At 36.9% G+C, this 17459-nt stretch overlaps 1 protein-coding gene across 1 annotated transcript in view; it reads left to right on the top strand.

Moving 5' to 3' along the window:
* The window catches only part of LOC135202193 (selenocysteine insertion sequence-binding protein 2-like), an 85500-nt gene that overhangs the window by 31404 nt on the left and 36637 nt on the right, over nt 1–17459 (top strand). The gene's annotated exons all lie outside the window — the stretch shown is intronic.

The raw sequence follows: 17459 nt of genomic DNA, 5'->3' as shown, positions 1-17459 counted from the left end.
AGGAAAATTGAAATGGAGAGGAGAGAATAGAGAACAGAATCCATGTAAGCAAAGCAAAGCTTACCGCAACTTATAAAAAACAAAAGAAAGTGTAATCAAGAATACAGCCAAGTAGATGCTGTGAGAAAGAGAGAGGTATTAGATGAACTCAGTACAATGTATCTAAGGTAACAGATGGTGTCATAAGAAATAAGAGCAAGAAAATAAAAAATTAAATACAGAAATACAAGAAGAGCAAATAAGAAAGACGAGGAAGACCATATTGTGGTGGAAATATCAAGCTCTTAGAAGAGGTAGAGCAATTATGTTGCCCTGGGGAAACACTGAATTATAAGGAAGGTACTGAGAAAACATAAAAAGTAGCAATACTAATGTGGATCAAATGTAGAGATTGATAGATAGTCCATGAAGAAGGTACTGAGAAAACATAGAAAGTGGCAATAATGTGGATGAAATGTAGAGATTGATAGTCCAATACATAAAGTGGTATTTAAGAACATCCATTTAGTCAACAGGGAAAAGCTTGTGACATTTTTTTTACCCGTAATTCTCTAAACATTGGACACATCAGTATGTATACTTATAAAGAAAATGAAGGTTTTGCTGTAAACATACAAAATACTGAGATTTCAGTTAGAGTGTATTGGAAAGTTTGTATGATACATGAAGCTCCAGAGAGGTGTGGTCTCCAGAGGCTTGAGAGTAGACAGAGATGTTTGGGTTTAAGCTGAAAAAAAAAAAAAAACAGTGAAATGCAGTTAGAAAACTAATTTCAGATTCAACCCTGTAAAGGGAAAATCTGATTTAAGAATGATGATGCAAGGAGAAAGATTCAGTCATCAACCTCAACCTCAAGCAAAGTGGTGCCCATCTACAAGAGATGAGATTCTACATAAAAATCTTGCAGTTGCAGTACCGTTAGAGGAGGTTTACTGGAGAAGAAGGGGGAGTGAAGAATAAGGAAGCAGCTTTTCCAGTAGCCTTACCAAATGCCACAGGTGCTGGCCTGTTTAATGGATGCTGTTATTTGTAAATCTCTTTAACAACTATGCAGTCATGCAGTATCCTTTTGTGTATAATGATATTTTCATGATAGAATTAAGTATCATATATATTTACTAAGTACGTAATTATTTTAGAGCTTGTGCCTTGTATAATAAGGTGCCCTATGAGGTAATGTTAGACTGCGATAATTTTACGCTAAGTCGGTTGGTATTGCACTTCCATCTTCAATGGAGTGTCTTGGGGTTTGTAGATCACTTACGAAGTCGGGATTATCTTCTTGTTTATGACGACGATGTGTTAAACTCATGATGAATCGGTGAGGAGGTTCTTGTAGAAAACACGAAGTATAAAAATATATATATTCTTCTGAAGTTTTACATGGTGAAGATCAGGTATGATTGTACAAGTCTTCTAATAACGATAGCTTGATCGCTTCTGCCAATGATGATGGCTACTTCTGTTCTCTCTACATGATAAAGCTTAGGTAAAGAGATACAGGTCTTCTAATGACGATAGCTAACTCTGTTCTGCCTGTTCTACATCTCTGTTACAAGTTATGAAGGAAGCAGATAGTAGCTCGAACATATGAACATACTATCAGATGACATAGTTACATACGAACACACAATCAAATGAGACACGCTACAGATCACGTAGGCCGTTTGAATTATAGGTCGCGGTAGTTGTCTCAAGCAGGAAGCTTGGACGTTAGTTTATAAACAATTGAATGACTACAGGTGACGGCATGTTATCTTAGCTTACTTTTATTGTATACGTCATCTTTAGCGTCTCTACTCTGATCACATTCCTGCAAGCAATCTGGTTGACCTCTTTAGTTTTAGTCTTTTATATATATGGACTAACATTCCATATTTTTATTATGTAAACACTTACATTAGCTCGGTCAGCTTCCAAAACCAACTACTGAATATTACTCAAACTTGACTTGCATTTGACTTATAGGAGTGTGATACAGACACTATGTGAAAATAGAAAGTACTTATAAGTAAAAAAAAAATTCATTGTGTACATGAATCGATTCAAGTAATAAAATATAAAACAATGATATTGGTAAATAATAGTGATCACGTGATATATAATGAAACAGTTTTTCACTTCATTTCAATAAGATACTTATGCTACAGAAAATACTAATGTACTCTGATAATTGCATAGAATGAAGATTAACATGATAAAAAATCATATTTTAACTGATAAAGAATTTCATATATGAATTGATAACATTATTAATGTTTATGCTGATTGATTCGTTGATTTTTATGCTAACTGTTATATATCTGATTCATTAATCCATATACTAACTCATATATAACTGCAGATATTGGTAAGATAAAAGGTAACAGATTGATTATAGGCTACCTGATTTGTTTATACATATGTATAAGGATTCATATCATTATGATTAATATATGTGCACTTTAAATAGATTCCTATTGCGTACACGCAAAGATATATTTCGATTCTGTTATTTATGATCATTTATATATAGATTCCTAGTGCGTACACGCAAAAATATATTTCGATTCTGTTATTTATGATCATTTATATATAGGATACATGACCGAGGTTATACTACTTCACATTTAACTAGCTTTCGAACCACTTTTCGTCCATTACACAGTTCCAGACAACCACCTATAGCCAAATGAAACTGCCGATTTCACAGGGTTAAAACAAGGGGAAAAGGGGAAAATTTTGCCTGGGCGGGTCTCCAACGTTTCTATTTTGCGCTCATACTTATTCTCTGTGCGTCCTAAGCTACACGATTACGTTCGCGATGAATAAAACCATCCCAGCACGAGTCCTTCGCCAGCAAAGTAGAGTTGAATATCCTTCGGGTCGTAATTTGTCGGAAGTATGTCCCTTTGTAGTCGATTTCCACAGCCGCCGGAGCGTTCCGCATTAAAACGAGATTAACGACGGGATACGGTGTCGGTCGAAGAAGTCCATGAAATTCCTTTCACATTGCAGGCGGTTGTTACTTGACTGTAGTCGTCCGCTGCGACGAACGATTTTTTGAAGTTGCGATGTGAAACTCTCGTACTGCAGGATACTGTAACTAGGTTCCATTAATCAGCCTGCAAGTGAAATTATACTTGTCACAAGGGCAAAGTAAATTCAGACGACATCCAAATACAGGGGAGGGGAGAGAGCCATTTAGACCAGACTTAACCCACATGAATTCGCTGATATTTTGGAATTCAAAAGAGTCCGCTGTACAAAACTTTTTTATCCATGGCATTAAACAATGAGTGACCTATCCAGGTCTATGATGACTGTAAAAATATCCATAATTATAAAAAATAAACAGATATCAATACGAATCCCAAAGAAAACTCTATTACTGGTAGTAAGTTACTAGACAAAGAAGTGGAAAACGGAGCTATTTGTAAGATTGCCAGGCAACATAAAGAGTCAAAGAGAAGATTAATCATGATTCTGTATTTCTCTATGCTAACTGAAATTAAGTTGTGATAAAATCTGATCCTATGTGCCCCTAACAAAAGTTTCATATTCAATTTTCTCGCGCGCATCCTCTGAGGTTAATTTTAAAACTTTATTAATAGGTAGGAGATGCAACGAAAAAACCCACTATGTAACTAATTTCTAAATAAACTTTGGGTTTTTCAAGAAAATGTGACATTTTCCCATGAATGTTTTACTTGAATTGTAATAGGCTAATGTTGCAAGTAAATATTTCATATACATATCTTGATACTTCTAAATGTCTATGAGGTTCAGAAAAAATTAATTCATTTTTTTGTTATAGAAATTCTATTTGCTTATTTTGTTTATTAATTTTAAAATGATTGCAACTCCTTAGTTGCATTGCGCATACGGATAGACACGTCTGCCTTGCCCATGAGAAGTTCGGGCTAAGCATTCCTTTCTCCAGTCAATCTGCTTTGCAAGCGCGAGATGAAGCCTGTGCAAGCAGATATTTGAGGTTAAAGGAATCAATGCTGATACGGCAAACGCGACAGACCTTCTAGAACTGATGACGTCGTCACCAGCTTAAGAGTTACGTTACTTGCTGTAAGAGATACGACTTTAGGATAAATTTTTTGTTTTTTTAATACTCGACCCACATGAGAAGAATGTCTGAAAAAAAAAACAGTACCAAAATTGAACAATATATTAGTTTCATGTTGGAAATCTGCATAAATGTAATTATGTTTAAATTAAATATTCCTTATTCAAACTAATGAAAAAGGTTTCCATACAAATTCTATATATATTATTAGCCCTGTATAAGATTCTATAGGCTTATTCCATAGATAACATTTTCACTTCTAGACTTCCTGACTTTAAAATCTCTTTTATTTTATTTTATTTATTTATTTATTTATTATTATTATTATTTTTTTTTTTTTTCATTGACTACGAATATAAATCACCGGGACAGACAATATGTCAGTAGGTTTTGATATGTGTTTGAACTTTTAGCTTATTTGTCATTACTAAAGCGTTAAGTTAGAGTTCAAATCTTTACGCATATATATTTGGATATTTAATTAATCCTATGGTTTACGTTTTTGCTTATTGATTTTATTCGTGATTCTTTTTTTATTGCTTTTTTATTATAATTTGTAACCCTTTCGACTTCTTACGGAAGTGTATTATATTGACTCCACTTGTATCCATATATTTATATATATATATATATTTGATAAATTAATGGTTGGCTTGAATATGTGGAAAAGTGTTCTAGCGGCGTACCGTATAAAGCTACTTGCGGCATCAATTCTATAGATACAAGATATAAATGATAAAGGTATTTAAAACCGCGAGAACCGCTATAATCCAGTTCGGATCCAATATCACGAGTTGTAACTCGTAAGACATTGACACTTCCTATTTAATTATCCGTTATTCTACCAAAAAACCGATGACTCTGGGTGATAAAATATATTATTGGTTTTCTTAATGGAAAGGAATTCACACGAGTTAAGGTTTTATTTACACCACCCGAGTCAGATTATCATGTGTTGAATTCCATGTTTACTGATTTAGCACTCATAAATATTCCTAACGCACTCAATTGCGGTGTTTGTTTTTAGTGCTATTAATTCTATATAACGTGTCAAGGAACTATTAACACTAAGAAGTGTTCATTCCCTCTGTCAGACTCGTAATTCTGTTAATAATTCTACGTATATTCTTTCAAGGATTGATTTGGCACAGGATAGGCCCTTAACTGACAGGTGTCATAGTGTGTCCCTTGTTTTCATGACACGTGTTACAATCAGTTATGTGCTTTTTATATCTGTAAGCATTGTAGCCAGTATAAAATAGTGATTTGGCTTTCTGTGACATAGTAGGGAACCCTGGATGACGGAATGCAACCAGTTTATGACGATTGGTATGAAAGAGATTATTACTACTACCTGGTCGTTAGTCATCTGCTGTGTTCTTCGGGTTTTCCTCGTCACGGACCTACATATAATATTATATTTGATTACATTATTCTGATACACATACTTTAAATATACTTTTGCTTTAGGGTTTCTGCTCGAAGTGTTTATTGTTTTTGCTTAGCCGCTGACCCTGTTTCCGTTCGAATGTTTATTGTTGGTGTTATGCTGCTGACTCTGTTTCCGTTCGAAGTGTTTATTGTTTGGGTTAGGTCTGTTGACTCTTGCTTTGTTCAGTTTGTAACAGTTCTGCGCTCCAACCCAGATATTCAATGCTCGCGATCTCTTGGGTTAAGGAATTTTCTTGTTTAGATACGGTTTTAACAATAGGCACGGATGTTTCTATATCTTTTAGTCTAATTAATGGTTCTTTGCAGTATGGTGCGGGATTGCGGGATAATGCTTCAGCTATGATAATTGCTTTCCCAGGTAGATATCTTATCTTGGCTCCAAAGACCTGAATGATCATTTGTCACCGAGTTCCTTTTGGACTGTGATTAAAGCCTTTGAAAAACTCGGTAAAGGACTCATGTTCAGTAAGGACTTTATCAGGATAGCCATAGATTATGAACTTAAAATGTACTAGTGAGTTAAAGATACCTAGCCCTTCCTTGCCTATTACTGCATATTTACTTTCAAAGGGCTTTAGTTTACGTGAATAAAAAACTATATGAAAGAACTGTTTATCATATTACTGAAGTAGTACCCCTCTTACCCCTTGGTTCTGAGGCATCTGTTGCAATAAAAAAAAATTCCTTATTTAAATCAGGGATTTTTAAGTTAGGCGAGCTGCATTATTCCGCTTTTAAGATATCGAACGCCTGTTGATGCTTTTTTAGACCATAATTAATCTACGCTCTTCTTCGTAAGATCTGTTAAAGGAGCTGCTATGATTGAAGAGTTACATATTTGCATACGATTGTAATACCCACTACAGCGCAAAAGTGCTGTATCCCCATTTTACGTTAATAGGTACCGGAAAGTTATGAATAGCCGACACCTTACCATGGACTACTTTAAGACCTTGACTAGACACATAAAACCTAGATAAACATGTTCGGTTTTTTAAAACTCACATTTAGATATTTTACTCTGAGATTATTTGTCTTTGTCTCTGTAGCACTAGCTCTAGTTTATGTGAATGTACTTCTAAGGTATTAGAAAAGATTACAAGATCATCCATATAGGCATGTAGGTTATCCCTAAAAGTCTCCAAACACTATATTGTAATTGGGGCGCAACGTAAGCCGGAGGAATACGTAAAAATTGATAATGTCCCCTGAGTGTGCTGAAAACTGTGTATGAGGTACAATCACTTAGGTAATGGTATCTGGTAAAAGCCTTTAAGTAAGTCCAAGCTGGTGACAAATTTATTCTAACCTAACAGAGATAAGATGTCGTCGGTACATGGCACTGGAACTATCGGGAGTGGTTTCCTTGTTTAAGCGACAGAAATCTACGCAGATACGCCAAGTCCGATTTTTTATGGCATGACGTTTGAGGGAAAAATTATATGGGCTTATTTGATTTCCTAATGACTCCTATTACTAACATTTTTCAACTTCGTCATTTATCTCTATTTTGAAATTTCATTGGGGTTCTACACGAAGGTACGTATATAGCTTTATGTTTGTCCTTAGACCGTATTTAGTTTTCAATGACATCCGTTTTTCTCCCAGAGATCACTTGCTAGTGGAGAAACTTCCTGGTATTCAGGTAAAAGATAAAAAAAATTCTGCTGAATCACCTCTGCTTGAATGACTTTACGGATATTACTTTAGATAGATTATCAGAGAGATTCATCTACGACTGGTTGGGCGGGATTAAAAATTAGCAACAATAAAAAATGCGATATTTATAACTTCCGTATCCACGATATGTATACGTTTGTGGATCACTAGATTTAACTTGTTGCTGCTAGTCAACCGTGTCTAGGGCTTTGTTCGCGAAAATCGTTATATTTCAGAGTGTCGGGAAGGATTAAAATTTCATTTCCCAGCAAAGTCTTTTTACACGCACTAAGACATTCGAGGGTGCATGCTTCTCGAGATTTTGCGTGCAAAGTGCGACTGCGGTTGTGGGAGAATTCTGTTGGGTCATTTGAACAATGTTACGATTTATGAGACAAATGTATATGTAGTTCCTTTATATAAGTTATTATTTGATTAACTGTCTCATTTTTGTTCAAACGGATTTAATATGTTTGAAGTTTATAGGATTTTCCTTTGATAAACACGCCTTATTTGCAGGATGTAAGATAATATTTTGTATACCCCTAGATGGATCTTACAATTACACTAGACACAGATCAATGCTTATCCGGACTTCTCATTAGGGAAGTTCGAACAACAGACGGTGAGTCCGTAAATACAGGATATTACGTGTACTAAAGGAATAAACAAGATATTCTAATTTTTAAGGCGCGTACAGTCGGGCTTTATCCACCACTACTTATAATAACTTACGTATTTAAAAAAAAAAAACGAAAACCTGCTCTGATTACTTTATACGGTCGTGTGTTTCATAGGAAAAATCCTTTTTAATTTTAAAAAGGTATTTGGGATGTATGATCCAACATCGCTTTTCCCCACTCTGCTAGAGTCGCTTATTGTGTGGAATTTGCTATGCTTTGAACAACGTTCACGGCAGTTTTTGACTGACCTTGACCGCTTGACTAGGTGACACAGTCACAGAGTTTGCTTGTTTGATTCTGAACGGGCTACTGTTTCTATTTCTTTTTGTAATAATTAGGATCCTTCTCTTTATTACCATCGGCAACGTATTGTGTGTTTTAGCATTATGTTGCTGGTTACGTATAAAGCAATGAATGACGAACTATTAGGAACTGAGCGATTACTATTAAGACAAGTTATCTCTACTGCATTCAGTATTAACTGTTTGTACTTCATTCTTTGCTAAAATTTGAAATAGTGAGGGATCCTGGTCAGCGCATTTAGCCCGATGAAAGTTTTTTACAGACATGTTATTCCTTGCAATCCAGCCATATTTTTAAAGTTAAGTTGAGTCATTGAGGTTCGATATTTTATATAACTCAAAAAACTCAAGGCTAAAACTGCAATCGGGACTTTGCAAAGGAGCATTTATTGTCATGACCCGAAATAGTGTTACCTCTAATTTATATAGATTTGTACGGGTGTTCCACTTGTTTTTGTGTGTTTTCTAATCACTACGGTGCCTAACAACCCTATCCATGCATCTGTATAAATACAGACGTCCAACTGCGTAAACGCATATTCACTGTTTAATATGATTTGTTACGTAAGGGATTAATAATCACCCAAAATGATAAAATTAACATAGTATATGATTATGATATTTCAGTAGAACTTCTGGAAACAGACACTCAAAGATAAAAAACTCGCAGTAGCGAAATCTCAATGATGTAGATAATTTCTGTAAAAAAGTAAGATTAAGAATGTCTCGTAACTTCAGCCACAGGAATAACGAAATTCGACCTGCAAAGGAAACACTCAAAGTTACTCCAAATGAATAAAAAAAAATTGTACTTAGCTTGCTTTTGTGGGAAGACACGGTGTTCCGATAACGACACACGGCCTTGGGCCTCCTTCTCTATTTAGCGGATGACCTGGTTTGGCTTCAGTTTCCCCCGTGCGCGTTGTTTCGATGATTCGAGCCCTTGAAAGATCCGATGCTGCAGACGCGTTCGGTTTGATTCTTGAAGTGCCGGAAACGCTCACTAACGATGTTTTCTTGAATGATTCTAATGAGAGACAAAGCTTGCGTTGCCGTAGGAAAAAGACACGTCGGTTTTGTTTCTTGAAGTTATTCACTAAACGATGATACTAAGTTGCTTGAAGAATCTCTTGCTTTTCGTCGTCGGTGAAGTCTTGTTGTTTCTGAAGTCGCTCACTAAAACGATGATACTAGGTTGCTTGAAGAATCTGCTGCTTTCGTCGTCGTTGACTTCATGATTTATTATTCTGTTTTATCTTCGGAGAAGTTGTAGAGTCCTTCTGGTACGCTTGCCACCACTTTTAGAGCTTGTGCCTTGTATAATAAGGCGCCCTATGAGGTAATGTTAGACTTGCAATAATTTTACGCTAAGTTGGTTGGTATTGCACTTCCATCTTCAATGGAGTGTCTTGGGGTTTGTAGATCACTTACGAAGTCGGGATTATCTTCTTGTTTATGACGACGATGTGTTAAACTCATGATGAATCGGTGAGGAGGTTCTTGTAGAAAACACGAAGTATAAAAATATATATATTCTTCTGAAGTTTTACATGGTGAAGATCAGGTATGATTGTACAAGTCTTCTAATAACGATAGCTTGATCGCTTCTGCCAATGATGATGGCTACTTCTGTTCTCTCTACATGATAAAGCTTAGGTAAAGAGATACAGGTCTTCTAATGACGATAGCTAACTCTGTTCTGCCTGTTCTACATCTCTGTTACAAGTTATGAAGGAAGCAGATAGTAGCTCGAACATATGAACATACTATCAGATGACATAGTTACATACGAACACACAATCAAATGAGACACGCTACAGATCACGTAGGCCGTTTGAATTATAGGTCGCGGTAGTTGTCTCAAGCAGGAAGCTTGGACGTTAGTTTATAAACAATTGAATGACTACAGGTGACGGCATGTTATCTGAGCTTACTTTTATTGTATACATCATCTTTAGCGTCTCTAGTCTGATCACATTCCTGCAAGCAATCTGGTTGACCTCTTTAGTTTTAGTCTTTTATATATATGGACTAACATTCCATATTTTTATTATGTAAACACTTACAATTACACAGCTATATTTTTCTACTTGTGCAGCAGCTAAAATTTGAAATTCATGGTAGTGATTCAGATATTTTAGTGTAGGTAATTACCACGCCCCCTATCGGGGAACAGCAGGTACAACAAAAAGGAGAAACTCACTTCTTTTGTGCTTAATGTCCATTAGAAGGGAGGAGGGGGAGCTCTGATCTGTAATTACTTGGCACATATATATGAAACTTAATTCTTTCATGAAAATATAATTTTTATATTAATAATACCAAGTAATTACACAGCTGAAACCCACTTTGATAGGTGGTGGGATAGATGGAAATAATTTGTTCCAAAAAACATTATTATGAATATGAATTTGCAACATTAAAATCTGTTAGCATTGATAAAAGGTATGTTGTATCCTTACCCGGTAAGTGAGCTACATCTGGTGATTACTGCCTTTGGTCAGAGCTCATCTTAACCTGTAGGGACTTAGCAGAATAGCCATGAGAAGTCTCTGCTTTAAAGAAGGGGCTTTGGAGTGAAGGTGTTTTCTGAACAACCACAAAGCAACATAGAAAAGACATACTCTTGCCCTGGGCACTTTACCAAAATTTACAAAGACCAAATAAAAGTGTTACCTACACCAACCATAATAGGATTAAAAAACCATCATACCACTAGCACGACTGGTGGTCACTCCATGTACTAGTACCTCCCAGGCTCCCAAAAGAAACTCAAAACCCAAAATTCAAGGTAAAGAAGTTACAGATCAGAAGGGGTGCATCCTATGCTTCTCCCCAACTCTGCACCAGCCACCGATAAAAGACTAAGTAAGGTACTATAATTTCTGAAAGCCGTTTCTATCTCTTTCAAGTAGTGAAAAGCAAAAACAGAATGTAGTAGTGACAGCCCCGATTTTGTGTGCTCTTACCTTAAAGGTAGGCAGGACCTCCTCTTGTATTTGCAAGTGCACCTCTATAATAAGGCTTCTAAAAAAGAATGACAATGTATTCTTCGACATGGGTCTTGAAGGATTCCTAATGGAGGACCAGAGGTTGCTGGCCAAACCCCTGATCCTTTTTAGTTCTGTCCAAATAATACCAAAGTGCCCTTACTGGCCACAGGATCCTTTCCTCCTCCTCTAGTCCTAGTGTCCATCAGGCTTTTAATGGAGAATGAGCATGGCCAGGGATTGGATGGAGATTCATTCTTGGCAAGGAAACCAAGCAAGAAGGTGCAGACAGCATCTCCCTGAGCAAAACTGTCAATGGCCTGTAGTTCATTTACCCATTTAGCACTGGCTAAGGCTACTAAAAAAAGTCTTCTTATGATTCTAAGTGAAATGGAGTCGTCTCTTACCTGCTTATTACTAGGCTTGAAAACAGATCCCAACATCGTCCTGTAGCCTTTAATAGTCGATGATGAGAGACCCTTAACAGTCCTCAGAAACCGAAGGAAGTTTGCTATTTTCAGCTATAATGGTTTTAGCAGACAAGATGTTATTGCTGTTACACCACCTGTGGAAGAGAGCCCACTTGGCCTGGTAGACTCAGCTGGTAGACTGCCATCTACATCTACCAATAGCTTTCAAAGCTTGCTTTGAAAACCCCTTCACTCTGACAAGTCTCCGGACAGTCTGAAACCTGTCAGAGCTGAAGCAGATAGGCCTTGATGCAACTTCCAAAGATGTGGTTCTTTGAGAAGATGTGGACCTTGAGGCGAAGTTTTAGAAGGTCCAGAAACCATTCTTTGAGGGACCAAATGGGGCTATCAGTATCATCAATACATTGCGATGAGATTTAAACTTGAGAAACCCCCTCACCATATTGAATGGGGGAAAGGCATAGAGGTCCAAGTTTGACCAGTTTACTAGTATGGCATATGTTGCCCATGCTTGACAATCCAGAACTGGGCAGCAAAATAGAGAAAGACAGAAATTCCTCAATGTGGCGAACAAGTCTACTCTCGGCCTGACCCACAACATCCAAAGGCTGTTACAGACGGTCGGATTCAGGGTCCATTTGGTCAGGAGGACTTGTCCTCATTGACTGAATCCATCTGCTAAGACATTCAAGTTCCCTTGAATAAATCTGGTGGTAATCCCAACTCGATTCCAGTCTGTCCAAATTAGCAGCTCCTTCGTTGCCTTGCAAATGGAGAATGAGTGGGTTCCACCTCAATTCTTGATGCAGGAGAGGATCGTGGTGTTGTTGGAATGCACTACCACAGTCCTGTCTATGACTTCTACAAAATAATTTAGGCCCAAATGAATGGCCAACAGTTCCTAGAGATTTATGTGTAGCCTTTGTTGCTCCGGAGACCACGTACCTGATCCAGGTTGCCCAGAAGGTCTCCCCATGCGTCTGCATAAAAGGAGAAGTGGGGGCTCACCAGCTGTATACACTTTCCCTCTAAAAGTGTCCCTGGATGTCCACCACCAAATGTCCTCCTTTATCTCTTTCATAATTGGGAACATCACTGTGTCAGGTTGTTCCTTCCTTTTCTAGTTTGCTCATAGGAAGAATTGAAGGAGCCTCAGGTGGTCTTCCAAGCTTCACAAACTGTTTGCTTGATGAGTGTTCCCAGCAAACTCATCCACCGATTCGCTGAACCGACTAAAGGCAGAACTATATCTTTTTAGCAGACAGAATTCGCAGAGTCTAGCTATTCAGGAGGGGGGGGGGGGGGGAATCCCACGTGAGTACGGGGGGTAAACACTGTACATACTTCATCCGTGTATGGTTTACTAAAATTTTTTTTTTCCTTTACACTTTTAGCCTTCACAAATAATCTCCAGGTTTACATGAACAGTCTCAGAAGCACCATAAATTATTCCATTTAACCCTTAAACGCCTATTGGATGTATTTTAAATCGAGATAAATTGACTTTTGGGTGCCGACCGGCATAATTTACGTCAACATAGAAAAGTTTTTTAAAAATTCGCGGAAAAATACTTATAGGCCTACCAGGCAAAAACTTTTTAATCACACGCCTTGGGGGATGCTGGGGAGTTCACGGATCAAGGTGTTGTTTTGTTTACAATCGTTATCCAGGCGCGCAAGCACGAATTTCTTTCTTATCGCACTAAAAAGTATCAGTGACACATCTCAGAAATTATTTCGTCACTTTGACATAATTTTTGCACCGTTTTAAATTAGCCGTTACATGGAGTATTATATATGAAAATTTGCACATTTTCATGTAGAATACAACAACAAAAATACTCATGATTGTAGCTTTTATCAGTTTTGAAATATTTTCATATAAATAACGATAAGTGCCAAAATTTCAACCTTTAGTCAACCTTGACTCTACCGAAATGGTCAAAAAACGCAACTGTAAGCTAAAACTCTTATATTTTAGTAATATTCAATCATTTACCTTCATTTAGCAACAAATTGGAAGTCTCTAGCACAATATTTCAATTTATGGTGAATTTATGAAAAAAACTTTTTCATTGCGTCCGCGCGGTAACTCTTCCGAAAAAATCATACGTGCGATTGTTGTAATGTTTACACCATTTTAAATTAGCCGTTACATAAAATTTTATATATGGAAATGTGTGCAATTTCATGCACAATACAACTAAAAACAATCCATGGTTGTGGCTTTTATCAGTTTTGAAATATTTTCATATAAATAACGATAAGTGCCAAAATTTCAACCTTTTCGGTCAACTTTGAACTTTACCGAAATGGTCGAAAAACGCAATTGTAAGCTAAAACTCTTACATTCTAGTAATATTTAATCATTTACCTTCATTTTGCAACAAATTTGAAGTCTCAGGCACAATATTTCGATTTATGGTGAATTTATGAAAAAAAAAAAACATTTTACGTCCACGCGGTAACTCTTCCGAAAAAATCATACGTGCGATTGTGGTAATGTTTGCACCATTTTAAATTAGCCGTTACATAAAGTTTTATATATGAAAATGTGCGCAATTTCATGTAGAATTCAACAAAAAATAATTGAAGGTTGTAGCTTTTCTCATTTTCGAAATATTTGCATATAAATCACGATAAATGGAAAAAAAAAAACCACGTTCAGTCAACTTTGACTCTACCGAAATGGTCGAAAAATGCAATTGTAAGCTAAAACTCTTACAGTCTAGTAATATCCAGTCATTTATCTTCATTTTGAAACAAATTCGAAGTCTCTAGCACAATATTTAGAATTTATGGTGAATTTTTAAAAAAAAACTTTCCTTCCCTCCGCGCGCTGATTCTCCGCCGCAAATCTCCAAAATGCGTAACGTCGCATTCTCGGAATATTTGCTCCGTTAAATATTAGGCGTTTCATAGAGTTTTATATATGAAAATGTGCGCAATTTCATGTAGAATACAACAACATTATAATTGAAGGTTGTAGCTCTTTTCTCATTTTTTAAATATTTGCATATAAAAAAAATATAAAAAAAATTTGACATTCGGTCAACTTTAACTCGTCCGAAATGGTCGAAAACTGCAATTGTAAGCTAAAACTCTTACAGTACAGTAATAATCTTATTATCATTTATCTTCATTTGGAAAAAACAAATTGGAAGTCTCTAGAACAATATTTAGATTTATGGTGAATTTTTGAAAAAAAAAAATTTTAATCCGCACGTTACGAATTCATGCATCATTTTGTGATAATATTGTCTCTGTTGTTGCTTTGATTGTTTTACAATGTGTTATATACCAAAATGATCGCAATTTAGTGTAAAATACAACGGAAAAAAAAAAAATTAACTCGTTAGCTTTAACCGTTTTGCCTTCAGCAGCGGATTTGAATAAACAGTTATATATGAAATTTTTTTTTTGCGCATCATATATCTCATTATTTATATATGATAATGATATTTTGTTCATTTCTGATGGTTGCATACTAAACTTCAGGCAATGACAAAAAAAGGAGCCAAAAAAGGGATTTTGACGTAAGGAAAAATCTATTTCTGGGCGATTGGCTCGTGTCGCCAGCGAAATATCCTTTAATCTATTATTTCTAGGGTAAATGTACTAACACATACCAGAGAATAAATAAATAAAGAAAAAGGTCAGTATAACTGACTCGCTCACCCTCCCAGAGGGTGTCGGTATGAACACTATGGCGAGTGAGACCACTACCACGAGCCAAATGCCAATAGAATTCTCCCACTACAAAATCCCCCAAGAGGAGAGCCGAACCCCACAGATGGGTGGGCAGCACCTACTACTACTACTCCATCCCATGCTGCCGACTGCTGCGCCTCTGGTGGCCATCCTGAAGTTAGCAGACAATCTTGGCGATGGGACGGGTAGGGCGGGATTTCGCTGGCGACACGAGCCATCGCCCAGAAATAGATTTTTCCTTACGTCAAAATCCCCTTTTCTGGGCTCAGCTCGTGTCGCTGCGCGAAATCGTACCAGAGAAATAGCACAAGATTGTAAAGAATTCAACAAAATACAAAGAGGTCTCAATAAAAGATAAAATAAAAATAACGAATATAATTGCTAATAAGGATACATATACACAGTGATACAAAAATAAAACAAATATTTGCTTAAAATTACACTTAATTCTAATAATATTTCTTAACTTAAGGTAATATACATATATACATGAGAAATATGTCATATATGTACAAAAATGGTATCTGTGTAAAGCTATGTATCAAAACATTCTAAAGCAATTAACATAAAAGTTGAATAAAACAAACTCAACAATAATATATATAAAGGAATGGTATATGACTTAATATACAAAACCCGTAACCATTACAATAAGATGTATCCTCCTAGCATAAAAATAAGGAGATGACATCCACGAGATCAATATCCATCATCAAATGTGAGTGTCCCTAGCAAAAAAATAAGGGACACCCACTACATCATCATAACAGCAGCTAAGACACAAGGTGACCGTAAATGAACAAGGCAGGAATAGACGAACTGTTGGGTGAGGCAGGTAGAGGAGGAGGACTGGATCCTCTACTAAAGATTAGTCAGAGTCAGGGGGTGGGGAAACTATGTTCCCCGCTGCAACTGCTGAAAATTTCAGAGCTTCCAAGGACTTTAAGTAATGACGTTTGAACACTGTCGGCGATTTCCATCCAGTATACTTTTTCAACTCATCGAAGTTCATATGTTGGAAATAGTTAATTGAGGTGGCTACTGCCCTGACATCATGTGCTTTTGGGAAAGAGTCAGGATTGGCTTGTTTAATGAAGTACAGGATTTGTTGCCTGATGCCTTTAATAGATAAAGTGCCACCATTTTTCTCTCTTAAAGAGAGGACCCGATGATGATGAGGAGGTCCTAGATAGAAAGGCTCGTAAGGCTGAAACTGGGCAAAGAGATACATCTTGTGGAAGGGGTAGTACCTTCATGGTTCCCACCTCATCAAAGGATCTTCATTCTTTGCTATAAAGCTACGTTCCGGAGAAAGTAGCACTTCCCCTGTGGGAAGGAACTGGAATATGATCCGGATCTCTGGATAACGACGACAGTTCTGAAATTCTAGCTCCTGAGGCCAAGCTTAATAAAAATAGGGTTTTTTCTTAAGAGCATTATAAACGAGCATGTGTCATTATTGGTTTCTGAAGCCAGCTTTAGAACATCATTTAAGAACCATGATTACTGACGTAGGCCTTACCGAAGGCCTAAGTCTAGCACATGCCTTGGGAAATAGACGAGAAGTAGGAGTCTGTCAAGTCTATGTTGAACCCAAATTGAAAAATCTTTTTCAAGGCTGACTTGTTTGTCGTAATTGTGCTAGCTGCTAAGCCTTTTTCAAATAAGGATCTGAAAAAGGATATAGCTGATGTTGATTGTCATGATCCTAATATCTGATTCTTTCAGGAAGGTTGCTAACTTTTTGACAGCAGCATCATACTGTCTCAAAGTTGAATCTCTTTTATCGGATTCCAAGAAGAGAATTATTCTGAGGGTCAATATTCGCATCCCTTTTTGCTGCAAACTTCATGAAATCCATAAAGTTAGGGTTTTGAGAATCCCTGAGGAAGCGAACACAGTCTTCGTTTGTACTGACTGGGAGAGCCTGGGATTGGGGATCCGAAGAGGGCGAAGACCCAGTTCCAGAATGAGAGGTACCAATTGCTCTTCGGCCCAGTCTGGGGCTACTAGAGCCCACTTGACCCTTGAATGTCCTGAGTTTGTTTAAGACTTTCATGAGAAGATTCACCGGAGGGAAAGACATAAATCTTCTCCCAGTTGTTCCAGTCTAGAGCCAGGCGTCCGTGGCATAGGCCAGAGGGTCCAGGTTGGGGGCCACACACACGGAA

Source organism: Macrobrachium nipponense, chromosome 30, assembly GCF_015104395.2.
Source record: "Macrobrachium nipponense isolate FS-2020 chromosome 30, ASM1510439v2, whole genome shotgun sequence".
Taxonomy (NCBI): domain Eukaryota; kingdom Metazoa; phylum Arthropoda; class Malacostraca; order Decapoda; family Palaemonidae; genus Macrobrachium; species Macrobrachium nipponense.
Note: the sequence above shows the minus strand (reverse complement) of the source record. Positions and strands in the feature narration are given on the sequence as shown.